Raw genomic sequence first — 19,151 nt, 5'->3', positions numbered from 1 at the left:
ACCGCCAGCCATTGACCTAGCAGTAAAGACTCACGCGGTAACTGGGCAGTAATGACCTAAGTGTGTCAATTGCCACTTTGCGCGCGTCCGATACCCAAGTCTGAAAATAAAAATTATTTTTCAGATGTGCGTATCGGACGCGCACTGAAAATGAAATTACCGCAAGAGCCGGGTGGTAACTCCATTTTGGCATGCGTTGGATGCACGTAGATGCTTACGCCCCCCAGAATTTCTATAGGAGCTGCTAAGTAATCTTGAATATCTTGTATACAGTCCTATATAGCCAGTGTTACAAAGGATTGATGGCTCAAAAGATGCCACTAAAATGCATTTCTTTAACTTATGCTCTAAGGGTGGCACCTAGAGCAGGAGCAGAGGCTCCTCTGTCCCCCCACTGAAATAGCCAATATCCTGCTTTTTACATCAAGAAACGGGCTGAATTTTTACCTGCTACTGAGTGCTGCTGTTGGTTCACAGGTGGGAGAGTTTCAAGGCTCCTGACTTTGAAATGGCATCAAGATCTGAATGCAAAGAAAATGACAAGCAGAGGGGAACCAATGCTTAAGATGGTGGCTCAATGGTTAACTCTGCTTGGAATTTGGAGATTGTAACTGAAGTGAGGGTGGTGGTGAAGACTGAACTAGATGCGAAATTGCAGCAATTACATGATAGAATGGAGGCCGCCCATGAACGCTTGGATAATATGGACTTAGAGATAGATGTGCAAGAACATCGGGTTCTGGAATTGGAAGAAAAGGCCCAGTGTGCAAAATGGGATGTGGATCAGCTCAGGCTTCACGTGCAATAGTTGGAGCATAAAATCGATGATATGGAGGGCTGCCCTAAGAGCAAGAATTTGTGACCAGTGGGGCCTCCTGAATCTCTGAAGGATGAAGACCTTGCAGGCTTTCTGGAGACCTGGCTCACACAATCCCTGACCTTGGGGTCACTGGAGGATCCTTTTAAAATTGAGTGGACCTGCAGGATGGGCTTTGGGAGTGGTGATAATGCATGTTCTTGAGGTGTTGTGTTCCGCATCTTACATCTAGTACATAAGCAGGCCATTTTGAGGGCTCTGCATCAAGGGAAAAACCTGGAATATAACAACTGGAAAATATTTTGTTTCCAGCACTATACTGTCAAAGTGTATTTCCAATGAAAAGCTTTTGCTCCCCTATGCACTGAATTACATCTACAGAAGATTCCGAATGCATTGCTTTATCCAGCGTAACTTTGGGTCGCCTATGATGGACAAACACATTTCTTTTCATTAGTGGAGGCAGCAAAAACTTTTCTTTAAAATCTCCCAGCCAATGTGGGAACTTAAGAAGCTATCTCTTTGTGTTTTGGACTCATGGGCAGACTAGTTAATCTGGACTTCTCGATATTGCTGTTTGTTTGGGGGTTTTTTTTAAGTAGCTTCTTTTTATTTTATTTCTGTGTTCTCTCTATTTTACTTACAAATCACAGACGGTTGGTTTTATTTTGTCCCTAGTTTCATGTTAACTCTTGTTTTACTCTTAAGGGACATGCAGCTATAATCTTGACTTTGTAGGTTATTTCAGGTTGGTAAGGTGGGGTTGGTTTAAGGGATGTCACGTGTTAGGTCCCATGTAGTATGGGACATTAGGATATAGAGGGGGGGTTGGATATAGGGTTTGGGGGGTAGGCAACAAGGGGGTGATGGAGTGAAACTATACAAATCTACGACTGTGGGTTCCTGACTAGTATTCTCTGTCTGAGTACTACTACTACTACTACTATTTATCATTTCTATAGCGCTACAAGGCATACGCAGCGCTGTACACCATGCACAAAAAAGACAGTCCCTGCTCAAAGAGCTTACAATCTAGATAAGACAGGTAAGCAGAGAGAACAATTAAGGGGAAGGGAATAAATAGGTGAGGTTTTATTTTTTTTTTGGTTACATTTGTACCCCGTGCTTTCCCACTCATGGCAGGCTCAATGCAGCTTACATGGGGTAATGGAGGGTTAAGTGACTGGCCCAGAGTCACAAGGAGCTGCCTGTGCCTGAAGTAGGAATCAAACTCAGTTCCTCAGGACCAAAGTCCACCACCCTAACCACTAGGCCAAGTGAACAGTGGTTAGGAGTCAAAAGCAGTGGAAAAGAGGTGGGCTTTAAGTTTGGACTTGAAAACGGCCAAAGACGGGGCTAGACGCACAGGCTCGGGAAGTCTATTCCAGGCGTGGGGTGCAGCAAGACAAAAGGAACAGAGTCTAGAATTAGCAGTAGAGGAGAAGGGGACGGATAAGAGAGATTTATCTACAGAACGGAGTACTCAAGGGGGGGGGCGTAGGGAGAGTAATTTACTGTCTTTTGCTGTTTGACAATGGTTGTATTATTTGTCATCAATAAAACAGATTTAAAATAACTTATGCTCTAAGAATTCACAGTGGACCCCCATATCAACAATGGAATCCATGGGGATAATTTCATAGGTGCCTCTATACATAATTCCCCAGATTCTATGGGGCCATTTTACTAAGCCACAGTAGGCACTAGTGTGTGGCCACCATATGCCAAAAAGCACTGCCTCGGGATGAGCTGAAACATCCTATGCTAGTATGCCGATCAACGCAACTAATCCCTCACTAAAAAACAGTTTATATTTTTTGACAGAAGAAGTGTGTCTATGGGCAGAGAGTAGGTGTGCCCTGTGCTAATTGGGTAGTGCAGGTACATTGTCGCACACTGTCCAATTAGCGCAGGAGCCTGTACCGCCTATTAAATAGGTAGCAGTAAGGGCTCCCGCGGCAATGGCCATGTGCTAATTGCATAGGTGGTCTGTGGCCCAACTGTTTGGGGGAGGCTAAAGGGGGCAGGGTCAGGGGCGGGGCCTACATCCATAATTATCTGACAACACAGAAAAAAAATAAGTAAAAGTAAAATAGTAACAAGTAATACCTTTTATTAAATTTAGATATTAGATATGTATCCAGTGCGTTTTTCTAGCGAAAAAAGTGTCGGTACTCAAATGTCAGGCCACCCTTCAGGGGGTGGAGTGATCACTGAGGGACCCACCCCACAATAGCCAGGCCCCCTGCAACCAGTCACAGAATCTATGACAAGGCAGAATTTGTACGTAGAGCCTGAGCTCTTTCATTAAAATATAAGGACCATAGGTCAATTTTAGCAGTACCCCCTCAAAAAAAGCCCTGTATGTATCATATGTCAAAGAATAAAGTGGTTGCTCAAACTGTCTGAGAGCTTGATGGCTGAACAGTATAGTTGGAAGGAAAGTGCATTTCTACAGAATAGGCAGCCAGAACTTTTGGTTGACACAAAAGCACCAGTGCTAAGGTTCAATTTCCAGAGTGCAGAGATACCAAGGGTGTCCCATCCCAAATGTGATAGTAAGATTCAAGGTTAGCAAGTGAAAGTTGAGCTACTACTGAGAATGCTATGAGCTAAATCAAGTCCAAATTCTAATATTAGGCATATTGAAAAGCAGTGGCGTAGCCAAGGGTGGGCTTGGGTGGGCCCAGGCCCACCCAGTACCAGCATAGCTATAATGTGGCTGGCAGGGATCCCTAAGTCCCACCAGCCGAAAACTCCCAACAACTGTCCCTCCTGCATACCTTGTAAATAGCAGATCTTCGCCTGAAGTGAGCTGTGACTGATGCATACTGCTCGCACTGGCCCCATAGCCTTTGCTCTGATGTATTCTTGCCTAGGCAGAAACAGGAAGTTGCATCAGAGGGAAGGGTATGGAGCCAACATCAGCAATGTGTATTAGTTGCTGCCTGTTGCCGGTGAAAATCTGCTATTTAAAAGGTATGCGGGAGAGGGAGGATATTTGAGAGACCACATCATCTGTGGAATGAGGCGGGGTTCTTCTGCCCACCCATCTTGGGTCCAGGCCCACCCAAAATTGGGTGTCTGGCTACGCCCCAAAAGTAATACAAAACCTTTAAAAAGTCACTCAGAACCTATAAAGCAAATTGACTGAAACATAAGAATAGTCATACTGAGTCAAGACCAACAGATTTAAATTTCAGAAACTGACACATTCCATTCACTAAATTAAAAAATGAATAAATATTTGAAACAAAAATGTATTAGGTGATACCTTTTTATTGAACTAATTTAATACATTTTTGACTAGCTTTTTGGAATTTACTAACCTGAGGAAGGAGATTTAGACCTCTGTAAGCAAGTCAAAAAATGTATTTAGTCCAATAAAAAGTTGTCATCTTATTTTACATTTTTTGTTTTATTTTTATTTATTAACCTGTAAAGTGGACTAACATGGCTACTTCATTCTACATTTAAAATAATTTTACCTTTGCTATCTAGCATCTAATTTTTCTAATTGTGCAGGTCGCAGTCTCTGGTTACTGCCTTTCTGTCTTCTTTTAACTCTTTCCATATCTCCTGTCCATTTATCATTTTTCTCTCTTCGCACGTCTTCTTCACATTTTCTACTACATCCATCTCCGACACTAATATTTTCTTTTCTGGTTTCTTCCATTTTTCTACCTCTCTGACCACTCAGATTTACCCATGCTTCATTTTCCACGTTTTCCATCTTTTTCCCTCACCCAGGGTGTGTTTGTGTGTGTCACTGCTCTTACCACATGGCCATGTTTATCTGGGTGGCTTTTTTTGTGCATGCCTAATTTAGGGATCCTTTTATTAAGGTGCACTGAAAAATGGCTTGCGCTAGTGTAGGCATGGGTTTTGGGCACACACCAATCCATTTCTCAGCACGCCTGGAAAAAAAGGCTTTTTTAAAATTTTTGCTAAAAATGGACGTGCGGTAAAATCAAAATTGCCGCACGTCCATTTTGGGTCTGTGACCTTACTGCCATCCATGGACCTAGCAGTAAAGACTCATGAAGTAACCGAGTGGTAATGACCTATGCACACTTGGCGTGTGTCCGATATGTACGTCCGAAAATAATTTTTCAGATGTGCGTATCGGACGCGCACCAAAAATGAAATTACCGCAAGAGCAACATGGTAGCCAGGCAGTAACTCCATTTTGGCGCAGGTTGGGCGCACATAGATGCTTACGTGGCTTAGTAAAAGGGCCCCTTATTGCAGAAAACTTGTACTGCCCTGTTTAAATTTGTGCATGTCAGGAAGGCAAAAAAATATAAAAGGCTATTTCTGCTTTCAGAAGGACAGACTGCCACAAGACACCAATGTGTGACCCGCTGCTTTTCAGCAGTTAAGTCCAAAAGCATTCCCCGTGTGCTAGGCAAACATTCAACAGCACAATATCCAAAACAACGCCACTGGGTACAGGCTTAACAGGGGGCATTCAAATTGTTTGACTGTGCAGCAGTTTTTATACATTTGGCTCTTTGGAGTCATGAAATAAAAATGATTCCTAATGGCTTTGTAACGACACTTGTTATGTGCATCCTCTAAGATGAGTGCAGCAATATAAATCTGAAAAAAAAAACCAGGAAAACAATGATCTGCAAAGCAATACTGGCACTAAGAGTAGCCTTGTGGTTAGTGCAGCAGACTTTACAGAGTGTTGCACAGGAACAGAAATTTCACCCGTCCCAACTGGAATTTAACCCATCTGCACCCATCCCCACTGAAATCTCCTCCATCCTACCTGTCCACACAAGTAATCTCCTTCATCCCCGCCAATCTCCTGTGCTAAAATAACCCAACTTGTGGCAAAATAACTCAGCTGAACAGTAGCCTATGTTGATAACTTCCCCTCTCAGTGCTTATGGGGATTTCAGTACTCTCAACCATAGCCATTAATTTTTTTTTAGTGCTATTATAGTTGCCATCTACATACATAGTAACATAGTAAATCACAGCAGATAAAGACCTGAATGGTTCATCCAGTCTGCCCAACAAGATAAACTCATTTTACATGGTATGTGATACTTTATATTTATACCCGAGTTTGATTTGTCCTTGCCATTCTCAGGGCACAGACCGTAAAAGTCTGCCCAGCACTGTTCCTGTACTAAAAGTTCTGAAGCTAAAGTTGAAGCCCCTTAAAATTTACTCTCCAGCCCCCCCCCCCCCCCCCCATTTCTATTCAGTCACGATCAGGGTGTAGACTGTAGAAGTCCGCCCTGCACTGGTTTTACTCTCCAAATACTGGCGTCGCCACCCATAGATCCATTCCTTCTAAACAGGATTCCTTTGTGTTTATCCCATGCACGTTTGAATTCCATTACTGTTTTAATCTCCACCACCTCCCGCGGGAGGGCATTCCACATATCTACCACCCTGTCTGTGAAAAAATACTTCCTGACATTACTCCCGAGTCTGCCCCCTTCAACCTCAATTCATGTCCTCTAGTTCTACCACCTTCCCGTCTCCAGAAAAGGTTTGTTTGCAGATTAATACCTTTCAAATATTTGAACGTCTGTTTCTCCTTTCCTCCAAGGTATACATGTTCAGGTCGGCAAGTCTCTCCCCGTACGGTTGGCAACGCAAATCCCATACCAATTTTGTAGCTTTTCTTTGCACCGCTTCCAGTCTTTTTCCATCTTTAGCAAGATACAGCCTCCAAAACTGAACACAATACTCCAAGTGGGGCCTCACCAATGACTTGTAGAGGGGCATCAACACCTCCTTTCTTCTGCTGGTTATGCCCCTCTCTACGCAGCCTAGCATCCTTCTGGCCACGGCCATTGCCTTGTCACATTGTTTCTTCACCTTCAGATCCTCCAACACTAATATCCCAAGGCCTCTCTCCTGAGTCGAGCTTACTAATCTCTCCCCTCCTATTCGGTATCTCTCTTTGGGGTTTTTACATCCCAAATGCATCACTCTGCACTTCTTGGCATTAAATTTTAACTTATAACCTTTTAAAGAAACCTTTAAATCTTCATTCCACTTTTCTTTTTTATATAATTGCTGTTTTTGTGAAACAACACAGAAATTAATTTCTTAATAATGTGCAGTGCTCAATAATCACGTTACCCCGGCTTAAACTGCGCTTGGTAAACTCATGTATGTCACATCATTGCTCTGCAGCCCTCTCTGCCTCCTTGCAATATTCTTCTCTATTGCTTTAAATTTATTCAGAAAATGTTGGTCACTTATCTTAGGGATATTGCTGCTGTCTTCCATGTTGTTGATGCTATGCCAGCGCTGCTGGTGTAACTGCTTTGTGCAAAATTGTGTCCGTGACCCTTCTAGGGTTTAATTGAACTTCACTCTTCTTCCATTCATTCAATTCTTTCTGGTAGTTCTCAACACAAGCTACGTTTTGCTGATTTTTCCCACACCTTGAGGAGAACCTTAAATTTTAACTGCCAGACCCTCGACCATTCTTATAACTTTTGGAGATTCCTTCTCATAGTTTCTACTCCCTCCAGGGTATCAACTCTATTGGCTATCTTCGTGTCATCCGCAAAAAGGCAAACCTTTCCTTCCTACCCCTCATTCAAAAAGTCAATCCCTCAGTGCTTAGTTTGATATTATTATAGTTATCTCTCAGCCTGGCTTTCTCTTCCTCTTAATTTCCTTTGATTGTTTTCTTTTCTAACTACGTAAAAACATAAGAACATAAGCGTTGCCATATTGGGACAGACCTAAGGTCCATCAAGCCCAGTATCCTGTTTCCGACAGTGGCCAATCCAGGTGTCAAGTAGCTGGCAAAATCCCAGAACAGTTAAAGAGATTTTATGCTACATATCGTAGAAAAAAGCAGTGGATTTTCCAAAGTCCATCTTAATAATGGCTTATGGACTTTTCTTTTAGGAGATGATCCAAATCTTTTTTAAACCCTGCTAAGCTAACTTTTTTTATCACATTCTCTGGCAATAAATTCCAGATATTTTGTAGTTCTTTCCCTTTCATAATTTTTAATGATGTAAACTGCTTTGGAGATTGCTCTGTAAAGGGGTATAGTAAACGATAAAATAAACACCAACCAGCAGCTTAAGAGGGGCATTTTTGAAAGCAATAAGTCAGAATAGAGACATCCAGCTCATAACATCCATCTCACATGTATTTTCCTATAAGAACTATGTCAGGATTTTCTATTCGAAAATACATGAGATGGACGTCTGTGTGGTGAGGACATCCAGCATGAACAGGCATTTTACATAATGGAACGTCCAACATATGAATAGCAAAAAAGCAGGAACAAGGAAGTCTGTCTAGCTTTTAGAAGAATGACCACACAGACATCCCTACAAAACAGAGGGGTAGACAAGTGGTGTTAGCACAGTGGACTTTAAACCAAGGCACCCATGTTCAAATCCCACTTTAACTCTTGTATTTTGTCATTATGAGCCCTCCAAGAACAGAAAAATACCTACTGTACCTGAATGTTCACCACTTCAGTAGCTTTCAGGCTTGCAGGTAGCTTATGTATTTAGGTACAGCAAGTATTTTTCTGTTTCTGGAGGGCTCACAATAAAGAAAAAAAAAATAAGGGGTCCTTTTACTAAGGTGCACTTAAAAATGGCCTGTGCTGTTGTAGGAACTTGTAGTGGATGCATGCAGGTCCATTTTTCAGCACGCCTGCAAAAATGGACATGCGGCAAAATAAAAATTGGTGTGTGTCCATTTTGGGCCCGAGACCTTACCGCTACTCATTGACTTAGCGGTAAGGTCTCATGCATTAACTGGGTGATAATCGTCAGCACGCGTTCACTGCCAATTACCGCCCGGTTGGTGCCATGCGGTAGAAAATAAAAAATATTTTCTGCAGTGCGTATAGGACGTGTGTAAAAAAATGGAATTACTGCCCATTGATGTGCGTTGGATGCATGTAGGCGCCTACACGTCTTAGTAAAAGGGTCCCTTAAAGAGTTAAAGTGGGACTTGAACATGGATCTCTTGGTTTAAGGTCTGCTCTACTAACCACTAGGCGACTCCACAGACTTGCTTCCTGCTTTCCTAAGAATGCCCTTAACATCTGAAGCTGTCAGAGCCTGGCATAGGCATCAGAACGGGGGGAGCCACAGGTGCCGTGGCACTCCTAAACTTTTCCTCCCTTTTCTCACCTCAGTCTCTAGCATTTTTCTTCTTCCTTCTGCACTAAGGGCCCCTTTTACTAAGCCGTGTAGGTGCCTCTTTGTGCTCGATGCGTGCCAAAATGGAATTTACCGCTTGACTACTGAGTGGCTCTTGCAGTAATTTCATTTTTGACGTGCGTCTGAAAAATCATTTTTCTTTTCGGACGTGCGCTAAGTGGCATCTGACGCGCGTAGGTCCTTACCACCGAAACACTTTTCCGCTAGGTCTAGGGTTGGTAGTAAGGTCAGAGACCCAAAATGGACGTGTGGCAATTTTGATTTTGGCACATGTCCATTTTCGGGGGGGGGGGGGGGGAGGCCTTTTTTACAGGCACGCTGAAAAATTATTCTGCGCATGCCCAAAACCCATGCCTACACTACCGCAAGCCACTTTTCAGAGTGCCTTTATAAAAGGACCCCTATGTACTGATTTCTTACCTCTCTCCACCAGGCAGCAATGCTGCAATCTGCTCAACAAAATGGACTCACTGCCGGCCGGCATCAAATGGAACATGTTTTAAACATTAAGGCAAGCCATTTTATTATACACTAAGGCTTAGTGTGGTATGTCATTTTCTAATATTTAATGGTATGAACACGATAGCGTAATTCCAATTAGCTGGTATGACTTTCAGTATATATTTCAATTATATATCACTCTTGAAAAGTTTTCAAAATACTTGTGAATTGCATGTTGTTGCTTCCATTTATGTTTTCAATCAAGCACTGTTCATAACTCAAATCGACCTTTGCATTTTCAGAGCTTTCTCAGCCTGTTAGGACATGGTTCATTTTGCCTTCCTTTGTTCTCTTCTTACACTCATATACTACGTTTTTCACCTGTAATGGGGTCCCAAAGCAGCTTAGCACAAAAATACATCAATATAGCATAATCATAAATACAATAATGAAAATAGCTAATGCAGTCCTACCCCCACTAGAGCAATAACTAGACAATAATGCTTTCCCCTAATCAATACAGTAGTTTCCATTAGAATATCTTGAAACCCAAAAGAAATGGATATAAATGAACATTTCATAGATAGAAAACTAAGAATACAAGTTGTTGATATATTTCTCCATAAATTAATGAGGTAAGTAATTTTCCTGGGTTTGCAAAGTCAGCTAAAAAGTGGGAGCACTCTCAGAGGCAGGATTAATTTTCTTAAATTATATGAGGGTGTCCAGTGAAAGATTCCGGTGGAACCTGATTGACTCAGAAAGATGAAATTAGTGATTCCAGTCTGGAAAGGTTACAGTCATAAGTGGACTCGCGTCTAAGATGATTTGTGCTGAAGTACTTGAGGTATAAATTATAATGCAAACCAAATACTACAGAGCTCAGTAATAGGGCCAAGAGTCAGAGAAATGGGGCAACTGGAACCTGCCATTTAATTAAAACTGCTGACTGGACTTTTAGCCATTATGGAAAATGGAGTGTCATTCTAGGCTTGAATGTATAATGGGTTTCCTCTCTACACAATGGTGACTATTAATATGCCTAATGTAACGTGAAGCACTCTACCACACTAGCTAAAATCCTCAAAAATGATATGGGATTCACACTGTTCTTTAATCCAATAGAGATATCAAGACCCAAACGTTCAAGAAACCAAATCAATTCTTGTATACCATTAATATCCCCTTTCCAGGATTCAGTGAGGTTTAAATTCTAGGTCAGCCAATAATGTTAGTGTGAAGTATGAGAACAATTAGAGACCATTGGTGCAATGCACAAGACCAAAAACATTATAGGAAAGGATAATGAATGATACTAGGATGTAGAAGTCAAGGAATTGTTATGAAGCAGCCGCCTTTGGGAAGAGAAAGGTTTTTAGCCTTGTCCTGAAGCTAAGGTAGCAGTTCTCTGTTCTGATGGCAATAGGTAGAGAGTTCCATATTTTAACTCCAAGTACATGGAATAGAGAGCTGAAAATCTTCTCATTTTCAATTGTCTTTTGAAACAGTAACACTAGCATTAGTTGTTCTTTCAGTCTGTTAGACTGGACCAAATGTAGCGAAGCGGTCTTAGCGGTACAGAGATGAAACCCTGTAAGATTTGAAAAACTAAACAAGCAGCTATGAACCTGAGTCTTTCTGCTATGGGAAGCCAGTGCAGTTTGTTAAGATGAGCTGAAACACTAGTATATCTATTCAATATGTATATTAGTCTAGCAGCTGTATTCTGTATGTTTTGCAGTTTTTTCTGATATTGACACTTAACACCAAGAAATAGAACATTACAGTAATGATTTGGACTAGTAGTGCAAAGGCTTTTTGGTCGAAGAATGATCCGAGTAGACATAGCTTTCTCATTTTGAATAGTGTTTTCTTCCGTAGCTGGTTAATATGGGAAGAGAAATTGAGTGAAGAATCAAGCAATCCACTAGTACTCTGGTTTCAGACTGGACTGTAAAGCCTTGACCATTGGTCAAAGATATTGATGATGGGACCTCAACTCCCTGATTTCGGACCACAGGACCATGGTTTTTTGCACATTCAATTTCAGTTTATTGTTCAGAGTCCAGGTGCTAACAGCAGTCATACCATTCGCTACAGACTGAGTTGTATCTTTGTTTGATACTGTCACTGGTAAGAGAAGCAGGATATCATCCGCGTTGGATAATAGTAGTTCATTAAGACCCAGGTATATTGAGGTAAGGGACAACATAAAGAGATTGAACAGGGTAGGTGAGAGGGGAGATCCCAGGAGACCAGTAGTTGGAAAGTTGGTTGTTTTGCTTGACAGAATAGTTTTGATTTGAAAGGAATTCACTGATCCATTTGATCACAGTTCCTGTTATTCCTATCTGATCCAGGCATTCGAGATCAACCGCATCTAACGCCACTGATACATCGAATTGGAGAAGAATTGCTTGGTCGCCTTTGCATAGGTGTTGTTTGACATATATAGTTAGAACTAGCAGCAATGATTCAGTACTATGTGACGATCTGAAGTCAAATTGTGCCCAGTGTGATATGGAAAATTTTTCCAGATATAAAGAGAGTTGTTTCTGCTGTAGGGTTCTAATACTTTAGTAAAAATGGGTATGCTTGCCACTGGAAGGTAGTGTGCAGGCAATGTTACATCTAGCCCAGATCCTTTCAACAGCAGAGTGAGAACAATTTTGCCCTATCAGGAGGAAGAGAGTCAGTTTTTAATAGCTCATTGAGATCATCGAGTAACCAGTTTACTCCTTCCATAGGGTTGGGTTTCAGTAGGTATTTTGAGCATTAATCCAGGGAGCAGTTGGCTTGGGAGCATTTAACAGCAGTGATCTGACATCCTGTTAGTGGTTGAAAAGATTCCCAGCTTTGATCCATTTTGAGTCCTTGGATTGTAGGATCTCCAGCGATTGAGGCCGGAAATGGATGAGTTGGACTATTTTCTTCTGTTGGAGTAGCATGAGATAGTTCAGACCTAATTTGGAGGATCTTATTGGCAAAATGATTAGCTAGGTCTTGGGCGGTGGACATGTTTTCTGTGAATGTTCATCATAATTAGTGGAAGCTAGTTTTTTTTAACTAAGGAGAAAAGTTTTTTGTTGTCAAGATCATCTTGACCTATTAAGCTACTATAGTACTGACACTAAATCAGCCACCTTCTTTTTGTAGCATCGGAAGGTTGACTTCCATTTGGATTTATCAGTAGTATCTTTGTTCTTTCGCCATTGCTTTTCAAGGCATCGACATGAATAGTTTGAATGAAAATAATACACGGACTTTGTATTATAGACCATTAGATGATTATTATTATCATTTTGACGTTAAAGTGCTTAAAATTTAATACACGTGTGCTGGTGTTTTTGATAAAAGACGGCGCCATTTTTTTCTTAGTAAAAGCAATGAATGAAGTCAGGCAGCAAGATCTCTGGCAGTAAGCATACATGTTTAATGTTTTTAACTAAATGGTTTTTGTTTAGATATTTTCTACAAACTGATCACTATGTTTTTTCAGATGAACATTAATATGGTGCAGAGATCGTTACTTTAATTAAAAGCTGCACAATTTAAAGATATATCCCTGGAGAACCTGATATCTGGGTGAAATGGGACCCCTTGCATTTTCTTAAGATAAGTGCAAGTAGATTTTTTTATGGATAGAATTGAATAAAATTGCAAAAAATAGAGGGTTTCTGGACCAGTGAATGAAATCTTAACCACACTAACGCTAGTAGACAAACAATTGCAGAGTCAATAGCGGTGGTTTCGGAGGTCCTTCTCCCTTTATATATATATATAATAGAACACATTAAGTTGAGTCAATGAAGAATGACAAGTTTATAATTGTTTACTGTTATTTTGACAAGACATTTTTTGGATATGTTTCACATGGTTCTTCCCAGAAGGCCAAAATTGACATCCAGGTATTTTCTTGCATTACACAGATCCATTTTGCACTTTCTGGAAAAGCTGTGGGCTTGATTCTCTGAAATTCCATTACATTATGAAAATTTGTTTGAATGATGCCTAAGAATAAACCTTTAAGTACAAATGTTTTGGGGCTGAGCCATACTGCACCCAAAGCCAGACCAGCAACATAAGAAAAAAAAAAATCACAGCTCCCATATCTCTGAATATTTGAATATGTCTGTGACTCAGGGATTGTGCAGAACCCTAACCTCTGACATTTTCAGAGATACCAACAGGCTCATTTTCGAAAGAGATGGACATCCAAAAAGTGACATAAATCGGCACTTGGACGTCCATCTCACAGAAACGTCCAAATCGGTATAATCGAAACCACATTTTGGACGTCTTAGAAGCCCATCCAAATCTCAAGGGGGCGTATTGGAGGCGTGTTCAAGGCGGGACTTGAGCGTTCCTAAGACTTGGACATCTTTGAGCCATAATGGAACAAAGGACGTTTTGAGCTGGACCTGTTTTTCTTACGAATAAGGCACAAAAAGGTGCCCCAAATGACCAGATGGCCACTGGAGGGAATCAGGGATGACCTCCCCTTACTCCCCCAGTGGTCACTAACCCCCAAAAAGTGTGATGAAGAACATTACTTGTCAGCCTCTATGCCAGCCTCAGATGTCATATTCAGGTCCATGACAGCAGTATGCAGGTCCCTGGAGTATTTTAGTGCACTTCAGACAGATGGACCCAGGCCCATCCCCCCACTACCTGTTACACTTGTGCAGGAAACTGTGAGCCCTCCATAACCCACCAGAAACCCACTGTACCCACATACAGCTGCCCCCTTCACCCGTAAGGGTTATGGTAGTGGTGTACAGTTGGGGGTAGTGGGCTGGGGGGCTCATCACACAAGGTAAAGGAGCTGTGTACCTGGGAGCATTTTATGAAGTCCACTACAGTGCCCCCTAGGGTGCCCAACTGCTGTCCTGGCATGTCAGGGGGACCAGTCTACTAAAGATGCTGGCTCCTCCCACGTCCAAATGGCTTGACTTTGGACGTTTTAAACTTGGACGTCTTTGTTTCGAAAATGGATGAAAACCAAAGACGTTCAAATCACAAAATGTCCAAATCCAAGGACGTCCATGGTATTTTCAAACACAAAAGATGGACATCCATCTTTTTCGAAAATTACCTTCTCCCCGTCTCGGAATTTGGACGTCTTTGTAAAATGTCCAAATTCCGACTAGACGTTTCTTTCGAAAATGCCTCTCCAAGTTACCCAGTTCCGGGCGGAAGATTTTGGGACAGTACTGGATTTCTGGCCATCTTTATCCTGTTGTGTGATAGGACTTGCAGCACTGATTTCAATGGGCAGGATCAAACACTACAAATTCCACATCATTTTGGGATGCAAGTTCAAAACCAGGGCCGGACAAAATGTCTACAGCCTAGAACCGGGTAACTTAGCATTAATGCTTTTTATATCTGCATTTGGTTTCAACTTTGGATGGAGTCTAGTTAATTTGCTGGTGTGCACTATGTTAAAGCGAAATGATCAGTGGAAGAAAAGCTGAAATGTAATAAACAATAATTATCGTTCACAATGCAAAACCTCTTAGAATTCAACTGCCCTCATCAAGAAATTCATGTCAACAGAGCAGACAATTTGTAGCTAGTATATGAACAGATATTCTACTTTAATTCTGACCCTGTTGACATGAGTCAAGTTGCCCAGTAGCTGTTCTATGCAGTACAATTTTTGCTTCATGTGTGTGAAATCTGGCACTGCAAGAAATGTTCAGAGCATCAAGTGAATCCCTGATGATTATCACCACTTACATTTTTGTACAGTGGTATTTGCAATTTTTCCATAATTTAGTCATAATGTAATGAAAAAGCACATACAGGTTTCAGTAAATTGTCCATAGCAACTCCATGCTATAACACATTTGCACCTATTTTTATTAGATAAACCAGCAGGAAAGCGAGAACAAAAAATGAGATCCTTCATGATAAGAAAATGCACCAAAAACAGTTCATTGACCTGCTTATATTTTGCATATTTCTAGAAGTTCTCAGTGTTCCTCAAAGCCCTTTGTATACTGCTGATGTCATGATGCTAGCCCCACCCGGACAGACAGGATACCATCCATGCCATATGCAGCAGGTTTTGAGTGTAAACCCTGCTAATCACTTTGATTTAAACCTGGGACTTTCTCCACACATAAACTGCATTGTTTGAGATTACATTCTGCTGATGTCACAATGGGGAGGGAGGGGGAATGGGATTTGATATATCACCAGCTTTCTGTGGTAAAATCAAGGCAGTTTACAATTATTATACGCAGGAACTTTCTCTATCACTGGTGAGCTCACAATCTTAAGTATTGTACGTGGGGCAATGTTGGATTAAGTGATGTGCCCAGAGTCACAAGGGGGCAGATGATAAAAACTCCAGCATTATTCTGAATAGCTCCATAAAAATAGCGCTGGTATAGCGCAGAAGAACAATGCCCTAATGCTCAAAGCTAATGAGATGAAAATATAGGCGTGCTCATAGCTTTGAGCATTAGGGAGTTCTCTGGCAACGAATTCCAGAGTTTAATTACACATTGAGTGAAGAAACTTTTTCTCTGATTCATTTTAAATTTACTACTTTGTAGCTTCTTCGCATGCCCTCTAGTGCTAGCATTTTTGGTAAGAGTAAACAAATGATTCACGTCTACCTGTTCCACGCCACTCATTATTTTATAGACCTCTATCATAGATCCCCTCAGCCGTCTTTTCTCCAAGCTGAAGAGCCCAAGCCTTTCCTCAAAGGGAAGTCGTTCCATTCCCTTTCTCATTTTTGTCACCCTTCTCTGCACCATTTCTAATTCCACTATATCTTTTTTGAGATGCAGCGACCGGAATTGAACACAATATTTGAGGTGTATCACACCATGGACCAATACAAAGGCATTATAACATTGTTTTCCATTCCTTTCCTAATAATACCTAACATTCTATTTGCTTTCTTAACCACCGCAGCACACTGAACAGAGGGGGTTTCAACGTGTTTACTTTTGATTATTGGCACCAAGGAGAAGCAGTGGGAATCAAACTTGGATCCCCAGGTTCTTAGCCCTCTGCATTAGCCACTAAACTACTCTTCCACTCAAATGCTAGCCTCTCCCAAAGATCCGGGACCCAACTCACATCATAGGCTGTACTTCAATTTAATGGAGGATCAGTGAAAGTACTGAAACATAAGATGGCTATGAAACTCACCTATTTTGTGTTACACTGGAAGACTGCATGGCTCCTAGATGTTTGATTTCTATTATAGTGCTACTTGTTTCTTCTTCCAATGTTATTCAGCTCCGCAAATAGGGGCAGTGCTCATTCTTATCAAACATTGTGCTAAGGTATAGAAATTAGCATGACTATCTGAAAACATGGATTCATCAGAGAATTCAACACAAGGGACGGATTATAATAAACAAATGCAACCCCTTTACTGCAAGAACTGCACAAAACTACGATGTAAAAATGCATGAGACAAAAGAGAAAGGAAACCTAAGAGTAACACCATCAACAAGAAGGAACAGAACTTATAAACAAGCAAGTGTCCATATTGCAGAATTTAGCTGGAACTGCGGTTGTAAAATATTGGAAGGAATCAAACCTACATCCAAGACTTTAGAATTCAGAAAACATCAGCAAAATGAACATGGTACTGGGTCACATCAGAAAGCTGTTCCTCCTTACGTTTCTGCGATAACCTTTGGAATTAAAGCAACTGGCCACCGAGCCGCCAGATGGATCTTAAAAACAGAAAAAAGAATAAATTTCTTGGTGATGAAATTATTCCAGACAACTTAATGAAAAAATGCCCCAATACCAGTGAGCCAGTAAATGATCGATTTCCACATGGAAGCACTCGTCTCTCGTGACAAAGCCTTGACAAACTGTTTCTATGGAACTGTTCTTGTCCAGTAGATAAAATAAGATCAGGCATGAGCCCTCCTGCTTAAACAGAGCCTTAAACTGCATGAGCTTACAACAGGAAGGGAGGACTGATCAGTTTTCACTATCCATAGAGGAAAGTCCTTATTCAAAGATTTTTGAGCACACTTGAACACTGATTTAAAGTATAAGTGCTATCACAGAACAAAACCATTACGTTTCCATCTTCTGTGACCATTGTAAGAACATCACCGGGGTCATAGTTTGCAGAGAGAGATTCACTTTTTTCACAGGTTAGAAAAATAGGGTTGTCAATTCCCGCCCTTTAATACTGAAGTCTCCTGTCTATTGAAGCCTTATACAAAAAGGCAATAAAAGTCACAGGCAGACTCTTTACCACCCACAGGTGGGTGCAGCAGGGGGAACATGTGACACAGTTCAACATTTTTTATATTGCTAGATCTAAATTGTGGAACTGTTTACTGGCAATGGCGCACTCAACTAAGAGCCTTGAGATTTTAAAAGAAACTTTTAAAGACCTACTTATTCTAGCAAGCTTTCAGTGAGAGGTCAAATTAATCATGTATGTATGTAAATAAATGAATCAGTATTTTTAATTGTTGAAATTAGTTTTAATTATTCTTTGATCCTGGGGAACTGAGTTCGATTCCCACTGCAGCTCCTTGTGACTCTGGGCAAGTCACTTAACCTTCCATTGCCCCTGGTACAAAAATAAGTACCTGAATAAATGTAAACCGCTTTGAATGTAGTTGCAAAAACCTCAGAAAGGCGGTATATCAAGTCCCACTTCCCTTACCTTTCCCTTATTTTTGTTTTTGTGTCTGATTTACACAAGTGCTGTACAATTGTACCCTGCCTAGAATTGCAGATAGTGTGTTTGAAAGTTTTTACATGAATAAATACAATTTAATTCAAAAACATTCATATTATAATTTTTTGTTCTTCACAGACTAAGCAAAGCTGTTGAAAGTAACTTACTTTATTGGATTTATACCCCACATGCAGCCAAGTCGGGGACTCAGTTCTATGTGGCTTACATCAAGTTCAGTTGGAATTATAAATAGAAGTCAGAAATATAATTCAGATGTACCAATAACATGTCTGGGATGCATGAGTGGGAGAAGAGAGACAAATGGGAGGTAGTGTAGTATCATGGTCTGGATATATTTGTTGTTCTGTCTGTCATTTTAATATTAGGTTGCATCGATCATCGGGGAATTTTTGTACAAATGTGTTTTTAAGATTTTGCAAAAACTTGCATAGGTTATGTCATGTTGTGTGGCCTTTGGCAATGTGTTCCACCATCTGGCAGCATTGTATGGGAAGTCTGCAGTGTGGGCTGATTTTTAGGACACTCCTTTACAGCTGGGATGGTGTATGATGAGGTAGTCTCTCAGATTTTCCTTGAGGGTAGGTTGCGGTAGTTCAACTACTGACATCATGTGGTGTGGTGCCATATATGATGTGATACATGAAGGCACAAATTTTGAAGATCACTCTTGTTCCTATTGGTAGCCAGTGTAGGTATTGCAGCGGTGGCGTAGCATGGTCTTATTTGAATGTGCCGCAGATCAGGTGTGCTGAGATATTTTGCGCTGTTTGTATTCTTTTTTTGAGTACGTATTCTCTGCATCCCACATAGATTGCATTGCAGTAGTCTATCTGAGACAAGACAAGGCTTTGGACTAGAATTCAGAAGGAAGTTTTTGAAAAATATGCTCTTATTGCTTCGTAATTTCCAGAGGGATCTGAATACTTTTGATGTTAAAGCGGACTTAAACATGAAATACATAAAAATAAACACTCGCTTCAACAGAAATATAGCTCAGAAATGTCAGTTCTGA

The sequence above is a fragment of the Microcaecilia unicolor genome, chromosome 11 (assembly GCF_901765095.1).
Source record: "Microcaecilia unicolor chromosome 11, aMicUni1.1, whole genome shotgun sequence".
NCBI lineage: Eukaryota > Metazoa > Chordata > Amphibia > Gymnophiona > Siphonopidae > Microcaecilia > Microcaecilia unicolor.
This window is presented reverse-complemented; position numbering follows the sequence as displayed.